The 17,688-nt window shown below is 46.8% G+C and overlaps 1 protein-coding gene across 1 annotated transcript in view; it reads left to right on the plus strand.

The window, feature by feature from the left end:
• Positions 1 to 215: 215 nt before the first annotated feature.
• LOC127227895 (zinc finger protein 395-like) overlaps positions 216 to 17,688 on the plus strand; it is a 38,073-nt gene continuing 20,600 nt past the window's right edge. The window contains 1 exon segment of the mRNA XM_051192244.1: positions 216 to 353. The gene's annotated coding sequence lies outside the window, so the exon portion shown is untranslated.

The raw sequence follows: 17,688 nt of genomic DNA on the forward strand, positions 1-17,688 counted from the left end.
TGTACCGCCAGCCAGGGTGTGTGGAGCGCGCGCGCGCGCGGCCGGGGCTGGGGGCGCGCGGGTTGTGCGCGCGCGTGGCCGGGGGTGTGTCCCCGCGTCTAGCTGGCTGGCTCGCGGGCGGTCTGGCTGCGAACGGCTCGGTGCGCTCCCTTCCCGGGCGGGGGAATCCGGGCCGGGTTGTGGCCGCGGCCGTGTACGTGAGCGCAGTGTCCCGGAGAGGGAGGGCAGGCCGGCCAGGTGGGCGCGAAGGCGGCGGCGGCGGGAGGCGGCGCAGTGCAGGGGCCGCGCCGGTGGCGGGCAGGGGCCGCGGCCGCTGCAGGGAGCCGAGCTGTCCGGGCCAGTGGTCTGCCGAGGTGAGCTGCGCGGGACCTCGCGCGGGCTGCAACCCGGGATTAGGGACGGCATCGGGTGGGGGGCCCAGGAGGCTCGTGCGGCCCGGGCGAGATCGGGGCTGCTGCGGCGGTGGAGGGGTGGCCGGGTGGGGGTGGCCGCTCGCTTTCTCGCGCGTCGCCTTGTTTATGTCGCGGGTCCTACCGCCGGATCTCCCCTTCCAACTTTGAGCAGTGGCCGGGAGTGGCCTCGCGGGCCCACACTGACCTGTTAACCTGCCCCCTTTCCGGCTGGGCCGACAGCCCGGCGCTCCGCGCGCCCCTGCCCTCTCCAGATCCAGAGAGCGCGGTGCTGCGGGACTGGCCTCGCGACACACCCTCTCCCAGTTCTTTCTTGCGGCCCCCTTCGCCGCCCCCTTGGCTGTAAGCCTGCTGGGCTCACCCCGGGTCCCTCCTTGGCCGTGGCACTGTGGGCCTCTGGAGTGGCCGATGGGGGCCTAGAAAAGGAGTTTGTCATGGGCAGACAATTCCGAGGCAGGATTCCCTTCCTGCCTGGGAGTTAAGGCTCTGCGCCTTCACTTTAGGGCCCACTTGGAGGTCTACCTGCCAGCAATCCTGCGCGTGCCCTGTTTTCCATCCCTCCCTTTCCTGTGGTTCTGGAGGACTTCCACTAGGCATGGGTTCCCATGATGCCAGGCCATGGCACAGGGACTATCTACAGTCCTTCACTGCTTTCTTGACTCTCCCTGAATAGAAAGAAGGGTGTAAAGTGGGGCAGTTGGTTTCAAAGTGAGCAATCAACAGGTCTTATAGCCTGGGGACATCTTCCTAGGGGCTGTGTAAATAGAGGCTTTTGCTTTGGAAGCATGAAACAGAAGGGCATTGGTTAACCCACAGGTACCTCTGAGAACCTATTCTGTTCTCTTCCTACTGCTAAGACTTCTGGGTGATGCTTGAAGGCGACTTTTCGAAGGACTCAGGAAGCTACAAGACTAGAGAGAAATGATTTAAGAGCTCAAGTTTAAATTAATGTGCTATGGCCACAAAGTTAATGTAAACGTTGGGGACACAGGAAGCATGGCAGTTAAAGGTGGAGAAGGGCACTTAGTACTCATTTTGAAATAATTCCCACCTGTAGACAATTCCCTGGCAAGACTCAAAAGTCAAAAGGAAGAGTTCACAGGTGACAAGCTTGCAGAAGGCTTGTTGTCCCAGTGAGTAAGACTACAGAAGATACATAAATCTGTCCAGGGCTTATAATCTCTTGGAGGACACAGAAAGACTTGAGCATGTGAAATAAGATTCCAGATGGGGCACAGTTAGTTGTCAAATTGCCAGGTGCAGAAATGGGTGCCGTTGGAGGTCAGGGGAGGGCGCTAGGTACGTTCAGGGATTGCTAGGCCTGTGTTGTGCCCCTTGCACGATGAGACTCTGGAGATGGGGCACAATGAATGTGGGGAATGAGTCTGGGTTTCTCTAGAGACTAGGAGATGGCCTTGGCCCTCTTGGAATGTTTCCTGAACAGTAAGAGATAAAGTTAGAGAGGAACAATGACTGAGGTTGTGAAAGTCCTAGAAAGTCAGACTAAGGAATTAGACTTTTATCCTGGGCGTACTGGGGAGACATTAGACCAGGGAGGGATGTGACTAGGGTATTTGTAAAGATTTTTGAATCTGATGTTAGGAGGCAAACCAGTAAGTAGCCTGTTGCACTTTTGGAGTGCCGTGGGTTTGGACTTGGTTTTATTGGAAGATTTTACTGTTAAATAATCTGTTGACAGGGGCAGGGTGGAGAGAAGATGTGAAAGGAATTCATTCCTGGTGGAAGCTGATCACACATACACCAGGGCCTTGGAGTTGCCCTAGTTGGTAATCTGAATCGGAAATGTATGTTTTGTAGAGAAGGTAATTGACACTTGGGCTGTAGAGAAGTCTCTGTTTGTCAGGTTGTCCAGATGTAGGGTGTAGTGCTAGCAGCTGTGGCTGTGATGGGTGCAAACCCTGGGGGGGGGCAGTGTAGGGACAGAGAATTCACATGGGACTGCGGGTGGGTGCAGCCTTCAGGGCTTTTGTTTTGCCCTCCTTTCACTTGGCATTGCCTGCATCTAACCCTGAAGCTAGAGGAGCAGTGCTGGGGAATGGGTTTCTAGGAACATGGGGCATTTATTACAGCCCTGTGGGTGGGGCTGGAGGTTGGAGGGAAGTGGAGTGGGCTTTGCTAAGGGGGTAAGCTACTAGGCTTTGATGCTTGCTGAACTTTACTCTTTACAGAGATACTAAGGTAAGTCTCCTGCGCTGTTTGTGCAGGGGGAGGGACAAACAGCAAGACAACCTAAGAAGACAGAGGAATGTGGGGCCTCTTGTAGGGCCTGGCTTATACCAGGCCCATCCAGTTCCCAGGATTCTGGTGACAAGGACAAGTAGCAGGGAGCTGGTGTTCTTTTTCCCTGAACTCTAAATTCTGCTTTCTTTTTGCAAGAGCGACTTAGGGTGATATGCTGAACAAATTCCCCAAGCCTCAGCTTGCAATATCTGAGTTTGAAGGGTGATTGCAAAAGGTTGTGGAGTGATCCGGGATGCCCGTTTTAGTTGCTGGTTTCTCTTGAGATTCAGGGTCAGTGAACAGAGGGGAAGAGGGCCTTGAGGGATCGGGACGGAGCTGTAAGGGTCACATTCTTTCTTACCTTCTGTCTTTTGGCTCCTCTTCTCCCCTCCTCTCTTCTCCTCTCATCTCTTCTTTTTATTCCCTCTTCCTCCTCTCTCTCTGTTCCTTCCCTCAGTCCATCCTTCTCTCCAATCCCTCTTATTCTGTGTAACTCAGGAGCCTTGAATTCACCACAATCATCCTGACATGGCAGGCCTGAGCTATCATAGGTATTTTTTTTTTTTTGTTATAGTGACTGTCAGACTATTAAAAGAAATCATATAAAGCAGACAGAGGTTGGGTTCTTTGGTTTATCATAGGGCAAGGTTTATACACAGTTGTGACCATGACCTACATTAAGAAATAGAGTTGAGGGCTGACGAGATGGCTCAGTGGGTAAGGGTGCTTGCCACCAAGCCTGGTAACCTGACTTGATTCCCAGAATTCACATGGTGGAAGGAGAGAACCAACTCCTGCAAGTGCAGGCATGGATACCCCCTATCAATGTAAAATAATGTAAAATAATGAAAAGAAACTTACATCATGACTTTATATACCTAATCATGTATGTAAAAATCGAATTTCAGTTTGTGAAGTCTTAACCTCTTTTCTTTGTACAGCCTGGATTTTTTTTCTTTTTATTGTCTATGTTGTTCCTTCTCACTAAAAAATGCTCTTGTTTCCCACCAAGTTGATCCAGCCACTCTCTAGTGGATCATAACCCACTCACAGTTTGAAATGCACCGGGAGACTTTCACATTCCTCAAGTATTTATGAAGCTGCCTGTGTGCAGAGCTACACCTCCCAGGGCTGAAGGTAGCTGCAAGCCCAACAAAGGGGGGTGTTATGGCCTAGTTGGAGAGATAAGATGCACCGTGGAGAAGGAGCAAATGCCAAAATGAAAAAAATTAGTACTCTGAAAGGCTAGAGAGGGCAGGGGAGGTGGGGCCGCAAAGTGGTGTGTGCTGATGGGACTGGGGAGAACTCTTGGGAGTAACCAAGTCTGGGAGGAAGTTTGGGGCATTCAGTGCTGCATAGGGAAGACACATCGTGAGTGAGGGCTGGGCTGCAATGTATACTGTGGTTGTATGTGAGAGGGAACAGGAGATTTTTGTGAAAGAGAAGGACTGGAAAGGCGGTTTAGGGCATGTGTAGTGTCGGGCTTGTGCATGTGTGGCAGGCTAGGCAACACCAAAGTTCCAAAGGCTTTTTTTGTTTTATTTTTTTTTTTTAAAGATAGGATCTCACTATGTAGCCCTGGCTGGACTCCAACTCACAGAGGTTGGCCTGCTTCTGCCTCCAGAGTGCTGGGACTAAAGGTATGCACCGCCATGCCTGAACACCAGAGTTTTACAAAATTGGGAATAGTCCAAAAAACATCTGGATTTGGGGGTCTGAGGAGTCAAGCATGGTTGCCTCATGTTGAGGGATGGCTGTGTGCTGAGTACAGAAAAGGATGTTAGAGTCCCCAGTCCTGGTCTCAGGGTTCCCTGGCCCTTTGAAGCAGTCACTAGACATCTTTGCAGAGGCCTATAGGCATTTGGGACCTCAGGTTTCAAGACCTCAAATGCCAACACAGGGAGCCCGGGATCTATATCATGGGCTCTGACTGGACCTCCGGAAGGTTCTGGTAAGGGTGTGGCATGGAATCTCTGGGATGTTGATGTGCAATGAATTTGTGTTATGCAAATCAGAGGCCACTTCTAAGGAAGATGGAGCCCGGAGATATTTTTATGTGATCAGAATTACGTTTTTAAACGTTGAGTGTTTTGTCTGCATGTATGTGGGTACACCACATGTATGTAGTGTGTTCATGAGGGCCAGAAGAAGTCAGATCTCCTAGCATGGAGTTAGGTCTGTGAATCTCCATGTGACTGCTGGGACTAGAACCTGGGTCCCCTGCAAAAGCAGCAAGTGCTCTTAACCATTGAGCTCTAGAATTGTATTGTATATTCTCTCTCTCTCTCTCTCTCTCTCTCTCTCTCTCTCTCTCTTTTGTTTTTTGAGACAGGATTTTTCTGTCCTGGGACTCACTTTGTAGATCAGGTTGTCCTCAAACTCACAGATCCACCTGCCTCTGCCTTCCGAGTGCTGGGATTAAAGGCATTCACCACAACCGATAGAATGGTATTCTTTAAAACAAACTTCCACTGGTTAATTTAGGGTGAGACTTATTTCTAGGAATTCCAGGGTTTCTCCAGCATCTTCACTGTATTTTTCTGTCTCTCATGCTTAGGTGGTGACTCCAAACAATCATCTAAGAATGAAACTGGTGATGATAACTTGGTGAGAAGTGAGTGAGTCAGGACTATACAATGCCATGACACAGTGGCTTCTCAGGTGCTGTGTCTCACAGAGACACAGCACTAAGGGGGAGTAAGAAGGGTCAAGCCATCTTTCTCTGGTTTCATTATTCCTGGGACAGCCCAAGATTCAGGGAGGTTACAGAACAGTTGGTTCAAGTCTTAAGTGACTCCAGAAATGCTAGTCTGATTTGGTGATTAGCAGGAGTGAGTAAGTTCAGGTTTTTGTAGTCTAGAACATTCTCATTGATTCTAAAGAATCCATAGTCACCTGTGATTGGAGGCATTTCCCACATGAGCTACAGGTGGGAGCTGCTGACCTGTAGTCACCTTGCTTTTGTATTGGTAGGACAAAATTCAATTGTTTAAAAAAATATTGTTTTGATACCATAAAAATAAAGACATCAGAAGCTAGACTTGGTGGTTTATACCCATAATCTTAGCACTTAGGAGGGTGAGGTAGGAGGATTGTAACTCTGAGGCCAGCCTGAGCTACATAGACTTTGGGGGTGGGGAGGAGTTTTTTCGTTTTTGTTTTATTTAGCTATATTCTGATTAGAAGATGTGTCTATAGGATGCAGCCCATAGTGAGCTGAGTCATCAAATTAAATCCATTTCCTGTTTTGTATGATGACTGAGGGGAAGCAGCTATACCATATTTTGGCTTTAGTAAACATTCTTAAAATTTATTTTTTATTTTTTAAATTGGCATATAATGTGTTAGCTACCATTATGCCATTTTTGAGCAAATCCTGTTATTTTGTGGCTCTCCTCCCATCTCCTCGCCCCTGCTACCCCACCCCCCCCTTTGTATCGTCCTCAGGCTCCAAGATTATTCTCCTCTTCCATGTCCCATGTGTCCTCTTGCCTCCCCCTTTCCATTTTTCCTCATCACCCAATAGTATCATCTCTGGGCTTCTTTTCTGGATTGTTAGACTCTGTTAGTAACACTTTTTAAAAGGACATAATTGTTCATATTAAATCATAGGTGGTAAATTATGGTAGGCTGGGTGGCATTATTAATTTAGTTTGATAATCACATGCAAAAACTTAATTGTTGGCAGGAATCAGCCTCAAGGGAGGTCTGAAAGTAAAAGCTATGTGATTCTGCTTTTGATGGCTTCAACATTTTTCCAGTGTTGGGGGTGTCGATGTTTATCCAGCTTAAGAGTCACAGAAGTGGGAGGGACTGAGTATTTCACAGTAAACCAAGGTTCAGGATCCTCTAGAACAAGGATGATTTAGAAAGGAATTCAGAAGTGAATAAATGTCAAGAGTGAGTTTAAACATTTTGAACTGTGTGGCTGGGAGGGAAAGGCATTTGCTCCAGTTTGGCGAGTATGACCGCACACCCATGTGAAGGTGGATGGGAAGAATGACTTCACAAAGTGACCCACCAGTCATGCACATACAGTGTAATGCCACTTAGAAAATTAGAACAGAATTGAACTGTGATATATTGAGATGTTTTGCATTCTGATTGGAAATTCCTCTTCTGAGGGTATAGCTGAGACCATATCCAAAATGTAGATGGTGTTTTATGCCCAGATTATCCAGAGATTGAAGAATATATATATACATAGTGGAAAATGATCTGGTTACATAGCCCAAGATGGCCTCTGCCTCCTAAGTGATGGGACTGCAGGCATGTGCAACTGTAATGAGTTTTGCAATGATGGAATACTACAAAGTTACGAAGAGTAATGTTTAGGGATAGTTTAAAAACCTAAGTGTTGTTTCTGCCCAAAGGTTCATTTATAAGATAAACTCAAATGCTGAATAAAAAGCAGTGGGTAGAAGATGAGGGATATGGCATGCACTCATGACACTAATACCAACACACACTGATTCTGTCGATAAAAGTGATGGGCATTAAGGCCTCCTCTAACTCCAAAGGCTGGGTGAGCAGATTGCAGTAGAGCATGTGGAAGGTTTTTTCCAGTTGGTAGGCTGTCCAACAGTGGATGAGGCTGCCTGTATAGTAGTGAGTTTCTTATTGTTGGGGGCATTTAAGTAGGACTCAAGCTATCGATTAGGGATGGTTAGAAAAGAAAGGAGGAGCCAGGCTGATCTTCGGAACTTGTTTGGATTTCCAGTTATTTCGTGACTTGTCACACCTGAAAGATGACATGGAATAGTGGCTGTGCCACTAGAGTCAATATCACTGTGTGAGTTTCAAGGAAAGTTCCTTAAAACTTCAGTACTGAGGATGGAACCTGGGACCTCACATAAAGACAAGCACAGGGCCACTGAGCCACACCCCAGCCTCCATCTAGCTTCGAGATGGGTTAGGACTTAGTTTGTGGCTGTTGAAATTGAATTTGGTCCTCAAGCGAGGCAAGGACAGTGGGGGGGGGGGGGAATGGCAGACCATAATGAGCACTCCATCCTCTGCTCTGTTGATTTTTTTTTGTTTATTTTTTGAAGATGTGTGGTGTGTGTATGCATGTTTGCATGTACATGGGCATGTATGTGTAAGCATGTATAGAGGCCAGAAGTGACCATTCAGTATCTTCTTAGCCGTTCTCCACATTAACTAGTTATTGAGGCAGGGTCTCTTACAGCACACAGAGCTCACTGACTCGGTCTGGCTAGTCTGGCTTGTGAGTTTGCCCTAGGGATCCTCTGCCGTCCTACTTTCTTTATCCACTTAACACTCTTTTCAACTTCTGGCTTTTTTTTTTTTTTTTGGTGAAGCTTTGGTTGGCATGGAGTTCACTATGTAGACCAGGCTGGTCTTGAACTCACTGAGATTCAGCTCCATTTGCCTCCGCAGTGCTGGGATTAAAGGCGTGGGACACCACACCTGGTTTCCTTTTCTCTTTTGAGTCTGTCTCTCACATAGCATGGCTGGATTCACATTCACAGCTACCTTCTCACCTCAGTCTTAGCAGTACAGATATGAGCCACAACCTTCAGCTTTGGATGTTTTGGGGGTGACTTTGGCCATTGTTGGTACTGCTTGGGTGACCTTCCTTGTAGCAGAGCACTTTTGGCTCCTTTGGGACTAGTGGTGGATCCTATCTTCCAGGACTGCCACAAGCTGATTTTTGTCTCCATGCACTTTGTGCTCCTATTTTGGCATTTAGAAAATCATTATTTGACAAGAAGTGCTCTGTTCGTATGGGTAAGGTAATTTGGCAACACAACAACCCAGGTACTGGCAGCTGAGACTTGTGTAAAATGATTAGGAAGAATTTGGTTGTGCAGACCTGGAACAAAAATCTTCGTACTCTTGTTTGTTTTTGTTTTGACACGGGGTCTTTCTATATGTTTTGATGGCTTTGAACTCGTGTCTCTTCTGTGTCTGTCTTCTGAGTTCTGGGCTCACAGGTGTGGAGCAACTGCTGAGCCCGGCTGGGATTGCATGTATGGAACGACTTGAGCCTGGCTGTTGCTCACATGAGATGGAGCAGCTTGCTTTTATTTCCATGTTGCTGTGCTTTACATGGAATCTGTACTTGTCTAGCTGCTGGAAATTGGTTCTTTGGTTCACATTTGTGGGTATGGAGAAAAGTTAGACTAACATGTAATTTTTTGTGTGTGATATTGGGGATGGAACTCAAGGCTTTATATACACTAGATAAGAGCTACATTCTTACATTTTTAGTCCTAGGGGTGTGTGTGTGTGGTGCAGTGCGCATACCTCTATATGTATCTATATATGGTCCCAGCCCTCAGCCTTTATCTTTGTTAGAGACAAAGTATGCAGTTCAAGTTGGCCTGAGATATCTCACTTTGTATCCCAGACTGATATCTGTATTACTTTGTACCCCATCTTTCAGCCTTAGTCTCTTGGGTGCTGGGATTACAGATGGAGATAGTCCTACCCTGGTGCTTTTTTTTTTTTCTTAAAAAAGCTAGCTGGTAAGAATCAGCAGTTCTTAGTTTTATTTTGTTCTCTGAGTACTGGGAAGTCATAAAACTCTTGGTTAAAAACAGTCAGCCAGTGGCTAAATGTAGGCAGTAATAAAACTTTCTCTCTTTTTTTTTTTTTTTAGATTTATTTTTATGTGTATGTGTTTTGCCTGCATGTAGGTCTGTGCACCATGTGTGTGCCTGCTGCCTGTAGAGGCCAGAAGTGGGTAGCATCAGGTCTCCTGGTACTGGGTTATAGGATAGTTTTGAGCCACTGTGTGGGTGCTGGGAACTTGAGGCCTTGGCGAGAGCAGTAAGTGCTCCTAACCACTAAGCCGTCTCTCTAGCTCCTTGCCATCTATTTTTATGTAACTGTCACGATGCTATACATGCACCTTCCATAGTTTAACAGGCGTTTCTAGTATCCTATAAAACAGTTCCCATGGCTTAGCTGTGTTTGAATCCCACCCCCCCCCCACTTTGTTATTTTTTTTTTTTTTTTTTTTTTTTTTTTTTTTTTGAGACAGGGTTTTTCTATGTAGCCCTGGCTGTCCTGGAACTCACTCTGTAGACCAGGCTGGCCACAAATTCACAGAGATCCACCTGCCTCTGCCTCCCAAGTGCTGGGATTAAGGCATGTACCACCACTGCAGTTTTTTTTTTTTTTTTTTCCTGCTGTTGCTGTTTTTTTTTAAATGGGGCTCTCCACAACACTAACTGTCCTGAAACTCACTATGTAGGCCTTGAACACACAGAGGTCCATTTAACTCTGCCTCTTGGGTAGAATTAGAAATGTGCACCACCACTCCTAGCTTTTTTTTTTTGTATAATTAAGTGCAGTGAAAATTTTAGCTCTTAGTGTTCTTTAATCAGTTTTGACAAAATATCTTTTACTCCAGAATTTGTGTGTGTTTGTGTGAGTGTGTGTGTGACTGTTTTAAGGTAATCCTCAATCCTTATTCTAATGGAAGGTACCATACATTTGATTTCTATTATTGTAGGTTAGTTTTACTTAGTTCTTAGTTATTGTGTGTTCATGAGGACTCAATAAGTGGTATTCAAAGATGAGGTTATAGGTGTAGGTGTGTGTGTGTGTGTGTGTGTGTTTAAATAACACTGTCCAGGGCTGAGGTTGTTAATCATTGGGGTGTGATTTTCTAGCATGCCCAAGGACCTGGGTTGGAGCCCCATGTACAACAGTCAATCAGTTAATCATTCAGTTTCCTGTATAACTAGGTGGCCACAGAAGTAAATTGTAAAGCTGTGTGTAGTGTTTTTCTCATGGGTTGTTTAGTTCTTCCTCTTCATTAGCCCAAGGGATCTAGCTAGATTGATTCCTAGCTGGAAGAGTCAGAGCAATCATGATGGGGCAGGAACTGTCTTATTGCTGTGTGCGTGCTTTCCATGTGCATGCCTGTGTGCCTAGGGTGTGTTTTAGCTTGTTGAGTTGGAGCCCTGCAGTATGGGTTAGAACTGGAGTGACTCCAAGGAGGTCCCTTTGGATTACCAAAGTCCCTATGACATACTCCCCCCTCCCCCACCCCAACTGACATAAAATTTAACCATCTGCAGAGTTTCCACAGAGTTGACTGTGTTGCGCCTGTGAGATTGAAATAAGATCCGTGTTGCAAAACGAGCTGCTGGCTTGCAGCTCACACAGTCTGTGCACTGCTGAGCTTGCAGCCTTCTGGCAGGCAGGGGCCAGATTCCAGTGGAAATCACTCTTAACGAAAAACATTATTAAAATGTATTGAGCAGGGTCCCAATCACTTCTTTAAAAAAATTAAATGAGTGAGCACTTCATTGCATAAATAATATACAGGGGAAGAAAAAAAGCAAACTTCAAGCAGGCCCCCCCCCCCCAAAAAAAAAAGGCTTCCTTGACAACCACTTCTAATCCTAGGTTTTTTGTTTTTTGTTTCCCAGAGGTTAACCACTGTCCTAGGGTTGTTGATATTCTTCGGATGCTTTGCATACTTATAGCTGTGCCTTAGGATTTAAGAGTCAAATGCACTGTATAGCACGTGGGTATACCTTATCAGGATATCTTGTCAGTGTGTGAAAGTGGCCTTGATCTTATTTCCTGCTTAGGTTTAGAAGCCTGAACACTTGTTTGATTCTTTCCTAATTGATGGACACAGGAGTTAATCTTTTTTCTGTTACTAGTGCCCTTAGAGAAAACATTGTTGCAGCCTTTGCAGTCCAGGAAGTTTCTCCCGTAGGTACTGGAGAGGTGGCATTCTAGGGCAATAGGGTGAGGTGATTTTACATCCTGATAAAGACATGGTATAGGGGGTATTTCTGAATTTAGAATTACTATGTGTGGAAAAGTGCTTGCATTGTCTTTTAAGAGTGGGATTTAGTTTTGTCAAGGTGTGTGTTCTCTGGATCTCATTGGCCATACAGGCCAAGCAATGGTAGGTGAGAAAGGCTGGTGTTAAGAAAGGCCCTTTTGGGCTTGGTAGTTGATGTCTGGTCCTATGTCTTGAGGACCTTGGCCTCTATGTTGATAGTGCCTGTGTGAAGAGTCACAGGGTGGACCCAGAACAGGCAATTTGAAGGTCTTTACTATTTTCACTGGTGACTTGACTCTTCTTGTACTCTTTAGAATACAAAAAGTATAGCTTCGATGTTCAAGCTTGGGTGGGGGCACTGGGAGGTATTTTTAGTGTTCCATGAGTGTCTGGACTCCTGTAATACACTGGTTTATGTTAGAGAAGGAAGCTGCATGTCTTTCTTCTATTTGCACTTGCAGCCATGGACGCCTGCTCTCAGCAGCACTCCTAGAAGGCACCAATGTTAATTAGGTCCCATTGATGTACTTTGGAGCCAAAGTAGCAATGGAGAGTATGGCCATGTTCCTGTCTCAAGGCTGGCTGTGTGCTGATATGACAAGTCACACATTAAAAAAAACCCTATGTGGTCTCCATGACTGTCCTGGGCCTTGCCTTCAGATCCTTCCGTAAGTGGCAAAGACAGCTTCTGTTGTGACCTAGGACACCTGGTCTTGCATTTGTTCAAACCTAGGAAAGCATTCCCGTTCTTGCTTGGGGCACTCAGATGGCTTTTCCTCTGGTCTCCTACAGGTGTTTGCAGGCCCTACCTTTTTTTGTCCTTTCAGGACAAACTGCCCCCCCCCCACCTTGGTAGGTCTTTCCAGAGCCCTCTTGGCTTTGGCCCTTTCAGCTTGCCCTGTTTACCTTGTAGCACAGAATTTTGCAAGTCACCTTTTTTCAGGGGGAGTGACCACTGTTCTCAGCATGGATAGCTTTTTAATTTTATGGGTGTTGTGACTTCCTTCCTTCCTTTCCTTTTTTTTTTAAAAATTAGTTAACTTTTTTATTTGCACTGTATTAGGAAGAGTGAATGTTTTTATAAAAAAGATTTGTCTCAATCCCTCCCCCCCCCAAAAAAGAGGATTTATTTGTGTGTATGTGCCTTGCAAGTGTAAGCATGAGCCCATCGAGGCCAGAAGAAGGGATTGGATCTTTTGAGGCTGAAGCTGGGGTTCCAGGTAGTTATGAGCTGCCTCAGCTGAGTACTGGGAACTGAACTCAGGTCCTCTGAAAGACCAGCAAGCAGTCTTATGTGCTGAACCTTTTTGTTGTTTAGATTTCTTTATTATGTGTACAGTACTCTGTTTGCATGTAAGCCTGCATACCAGAAGAGGGCACCAGATCTCATTATAGGTGGTTGTGAGCCACCATGTGGTTGCTGGGAATCGATTTCTGAAAGAGCAGCCAATGCTCTTAACCTCTTAGCCATCTCTCCAGCCCCCTGGATTTTTTTTTGTTTGTTTGTTTGTTTTGCTTTTGTGAGATAGGGCTTACTGTGTGAGCCATAGCCATCCTTGAACTCTTGTTCCTTCTGCTCAGCCTCACTCATGCTGAGGTTACAGGTGTGCGCCCAGGATAGGAAGCCTTTTTGCTTTTGGCCTTTGTAGCTACAGTAGAATGGCGCTCTGATCCACAAGGATGCACATGTCCTCGTCTGGGAATGGTAATGCACTACACTTGCAAAAGTTTTGATTTTTTTTTTTTTTTTTCAGATGTCCTCCACTGTCCAGTGGTAAATTCTGTTTTCCTCTCTTAAATTTTAGTGACTGTGTATTGCATGTGTAGTGGGTGTGGAAAGTATATGTGTGCAAAGGTGCATAAGTAGAGCTCCGTGGACAGCCTGTAGAGTTAGTTCTCTCTGTCCTGTGTGAGTCCTCCGGGATCAGACTCAGATTATCTGGCTCACTTGGTGGCAAGGGCCTTTACCTCCTGAGCCTTGTCACCAGACCAGTATTATAATTTATTGTTTTCTCACTATAGTGCTACCCTATAATCTGCCTATACATTTGGCTCATCACCACTGCCTACAGTTTGGTGTCTATTATTTGGCCCTTGTATTGGGGATTGAATTCAGGGCCTTGTGTATGCTAGCCAAGTACTGTATCATAGACTTGATACAGCCTTACTCAACCCCAGTGCTTCTCTGATGAGCTGCTAGGTGGCGACAGGAGAATGAATGCCTGAAGCTTGTGGACCAGCTAACCCAGTGTTTGCAGCACACCAGCAAGCCAGGTGGGAGGCAGAAGACTCACTGACCCCCCTCCAGAATGTCCTCTGACTTCCACGTGCCCTGTGGCATGTGTGTCCACTCATTAATATACAGCCCCCTCTCTCCCCCTCCCCTCCTTTTTTTTTTAAATTCCTGTTAAAAAGATCTCTTTTTTTCTTTATTTTTAATTGACCAACAAAATTATACCTATTTATAGATGGTGGCAGTATGTGCATGCGCCTAGCATTTATTGCATGGCTGAGCTCTTGTGTTTGACATGCACTTTTTCATTATTTTCTCTCTCATACCTGGGGAATCAATGCCTAGGAAGAGGAACTCCATGACCCTAAAAGCCAAGACACACCCCTCCATGTGTAGAAGTGTGTGATGTGTATATGTGTTTGCTTGTGTATGGGTTCACATGCTTGTGATGCCTGTGCTTGTGGAGACTTGACACTGGGCGCTTTCCTTGGTTGCTCTCCACCTTGTTTATCTAGGCAGGGTCTCACATCTGAACCTGGAGCTAGCCAGATGATAATGCCAAGTCCAGCTGGCCAGATTGCTCTAAGGGTTCCTGTGTCTTCCTTCCAATAGCTGGACTTACAAGTGGGTTGCCGTGTCTGGCTGGCATTTACGTTAGCTCCAGGGATCCAAATTTTGATCCTTATAGCTGCACTGTGAGAACTTTATTTACTGAACCAGTTCCCCAAGCCCCAAAGCATTTTTGAAAAACAAACAAAATAACTCCAACACATGATTGTCTCATCAAAGTTTCAAAGAAATGGTGGCGCACGCCTTTAATCCCAGCACTTGAGAGGCAGCAGCAGGTGGATCGGTGAGTTTGAGGCCAGCCTGGTCTATAAAGTGAGTTCCAGGACAGCCAGGGCTGCATAGAGAAACCCTGTCTTAAAAAAATCCAAAGCCAACCTAATAGACAAAAGCTTCCAATTGTCCTGTAGGATAGAAACTGGCGCGTGTCACTGTACAGGTATAGTAACTGAGGAATAAAACAAAAGGGACTTTTTGTTCCCCCTGAAGGTCACATAGTTGGGGAGTGTGAGCTCATTTGCTGCCCAGGCTGTTGGTTTGTGACTACTCAGCGGTGGCCCCCGTGTTGGGGGAGCCCCATCCTGGATCACTGCCCCGGGCAGGGCTCATTTCCCTTTTACCAGTGCCACTTTGACCTCTATGTGACTTAAGATCTTTAACAAGGAGCCTGAAGAGTCATCCAGCCTAGCTGGCCCTTCACTGGTACATGACCATCCTGGCTGTGCCGGGGAGAGAGTGTGGGGCTTTGGAATCACATCGTCTGAGCCCCTAGCTGAGTTCTGTCATTTCTCTGTCTGTGGTTTTGGAAAATGGCTCAGCCTCCCTGGGACTCAGTTCACTTATCTGGAAAATGGGGATGGCCGGAGTGCTTATCTTGTGGATTATTTGGGAGGGTTAAATGAAGTACAAGTTGTGAAATGCCCTGCAACTGACTGGTGCTTAGGTATTTGATCAGCAAAGCTTTCGGGTTGGTCCGGAAGACAGCCTCTGAAAGGCTGTGGGTCGTGTGTCAAGTTTCTTATTCCGTGCTTGTCTGTTTATGCTGTAACCAACCGTTCTAATGAGGTAGACATGAGCAGCTGTGCTCTGGGATTATAGATATGTGTCTGCTCTGGGCAGGCGACATATTCTTTTTCAAGGCAGGATTGGAACCTTCATCGTCTTCCTCTACTTAGCGTTATTATCTTAAGGAGCTAGGTCCTGCTGTAGCTAAGTCAGCAGATGGCTTGGGGCTGGGGCTTTGCTCTGTGGCAGCCCTGTCCCCAGGTTTCTGGTGAGTCAGTGCTTAAGCTTGTCTTAGCTCCAGTGTGGGCCGGATCTGCTCCATGAGGCTGGCCAGGCCACACCCCAGGGAAGTTTGGCAGTTAGCCTTGAACACCCTGGGCAGGGCCCCAAGACAGATGTAGGCACAGGGGAGCTGAGCAGGGAGCAGCCCATGGCTGAAGAGAGGTGACAGGGAGGTGACAGGCGGCTGGTCATGTGGAAGACAGGCGGGACCTCGCTCTGGATTTCCTGAATGTCTAGATTGGCATTGAGTGTGGTCTTGAGTGCTGAATCCAGGGGGGCTTGTTGGCCAGGAGGGCTGTAACAGCAAGAGGTTGGGTTTCTTTTCCCCCCATCTTGCTGAAGTCAGCTTTGTTAGGATTTCAGTTAATTAGTAGCTTATCCATTGTAGGCTTCTGGATTCCCTTGAGAGTGGGTAGTCGTATTTCTGGTATGGTACCTTGGTGCATTGCCAGTTCCTAGATGACAGCTGGATGGACAGTGGCTACTCAGAGTCACTTGCTATGTTATATAGCATGGGCCTAACGGCAATGACAGCAACATGTTCCTTCTGGATTTGGGACACTGTGCTGCTGGCATTGGCTCAGTGAGGCAGATGAATTCTCTGCTTCACAGATGGGTTGGGGAGCTGCAGGCTTTAAGGTGGTGGCTGCTGGTGGTTTCTGGAATGGACATGGATTCCCGAGGGGTACTTATGATTTCTGCCCTCTCTGTTGAGTACCTTTGTAGGCAATGTCTCCTGTGTCTGTGTTTGCATTGTTTGGTATCTTTCCTTTTAAATCTGGCATTCCAGCTTGGTGCCTGAATTGGTGGTACATTCACTGGACATAGCTCTGGATGCCCTGGTTGTTGACTATAGGGAAGTGGCCGGGCTGTTGGAGGACTGTTGATTCCATCCGGGAGCATCACCAGACACTGTCCCTCCTCCTGTCTGGAAGTGTGGTAATTCACAGGAGTGATGTCCGAATCCTGCAGCCTTCTCTTCTAAATGGTTCACTGTCATCAACCATCCCATTCATTTGCCATCACAGGGGTCTGAGGTTAATTCATACAGACGATGGCCCAGTTCCAGAGAATGTTTGCTTTAACCACATCTCTGAAAAAAATGAATGAATGATGTCCCATGCCCTGCTTCCTTCTTCAAGGAGTAAAACATCACCCTGTTCACTGAGCGTCAGGAGGGGACCTTGGGTGCTGTTGACGCTTAGCTTCCCTTCCTAGTGCGTGCCACTGGCTTGTGGGTTTTTAGGACTCTCGTGTCTCCACTGCATGTTTTGGGGTGTCCCTCTTGCCAGCCTTGCTTGTCACTTCTGCAAGTGCTTCACATAGACCCTTTCCCAGTGAAAATCACTCTTCCTCCAGAGTCCCCTCCCTTCCCGTGCCACCCGTCTTCCTGTGCCCCAATTCCTGGAGGAAAGTTGTAAATGCCCCCCCACCCCAGTGTGATGGATCCTGCTTTCTCAGCCATAAAGCAGGGTGCTATTGTCTTTCCACATCAATAATTATTTTACAAATTAATAAAAGAGTTGTTTTACGTTTACTTATTGTGTGTGTGTCCATGTGGAGTTTGGTCAGAGGACAGCCTGCAGGAGTTAGTTTTATTTAGCTTTCTGTCATGTGGTTTCCAGTGACCGAATTCAGGTTATCATGCTTGGCCACAGGCACCTTTACCCCTGAGCCATCCTCTGTATTTTGTTGAGTTATTGGGGTCGGGTAGGGGGTCAGAAAGGTAAAGCATCCCCCAAAAGTCTGCTCCATTGAGAGTAGACAAGGAGTCACCTGAGTGTTCCTCCTCCATTCCTTGAGCTCCAGTGCCAGGCTCCCAGACTTACCTTGACGCCAGGGTGGGTGTCTGGGGCCTGTCTCCCCAGGGGAAACTGGCTGCCAGCTCCCTCCTGTGAGACCTGGCTCCGGGAGAATGCCAAGTCAGCGCTCCTTTATCTCCCTGCCTCCTTCAGGGAGGCTCACACAGGAGTTTCAGGCCAGTTTCAATCAGGTTTAACCACACCATTCCCTCTCTGGTTTTTTTTTTTTATGTATTTGCTGTTTGAAGCAGGTCTTACTATGTTGCCCATGGCCTCCTAGGTTCCGATGAGCCTTGTGCTCCAGTCTTCCCCAGGACATGGGACTATAGGAATTGCAGGTGTGCACTCCTGTGTTGTCCTCATATGCCGCCC

The sequence above is a fragment of the Phodopus roborovskii genome, unplaced genomic scaffold (assembly GCF_943737965.1).
Source record: "Phodopus roborovskii unplaced genomic scaffold, PHOROB, whole genome shotgun sequence".
Classification (NCBI taxonomy): domain Eukaryota; kingdom Metazoa; phylum Chordata; class Mammalia; order Rodentia; family Cricetidae; genus Phodopus; species Phodopus roborovskii.